Source organism: Propithecus coquereli, unplaced genomic scaffold (genome assembly GCF_000956105.1).
Source record: "Propithecus coquereli isolate 6110/MARCELLA unplaced genomic scaffold, Pcoq_1.0 Scaffold416, whole genome shotgun sequence".
NCBI classification, from domain to species: Eukaryota; Metazoa; Chordata; class Mammalia; order Primates; family Indriidae; genus Propithecus; species Propithecus coquereli.
Genome location: NW_012149908.1, coordinates 919,785 through 920,078, shown reverse-complemented (window position 1 = coordinate 920,078; position 294 = coordinate 919,785).

The window sequence follows — 294 nt, the reverse complement described above, 5'->3', positions numbered from 1 at the left end:
TAGGGCTTACCTAACATCTTATCAGAGTCTCTTCGGATTTACACTAACTTAATTCCAGTGAGAAATGGAAACATTACAGCTCTATTCCCTTTTCCCCTTTTTGTGGCATAACTGTTGCATATATTATTAATACATCTATAAATATAACAGCCCAACAATATACTGTTATAATTATTACTTTACATAACTATGTATTTTAAAATGCTTTCCACTAAGAGAATGAAAGCAAGTATATACTTACAGCATGTTATAATGACCTTATTTACTTTTTTTTTACAGTACCTTTTTTACATT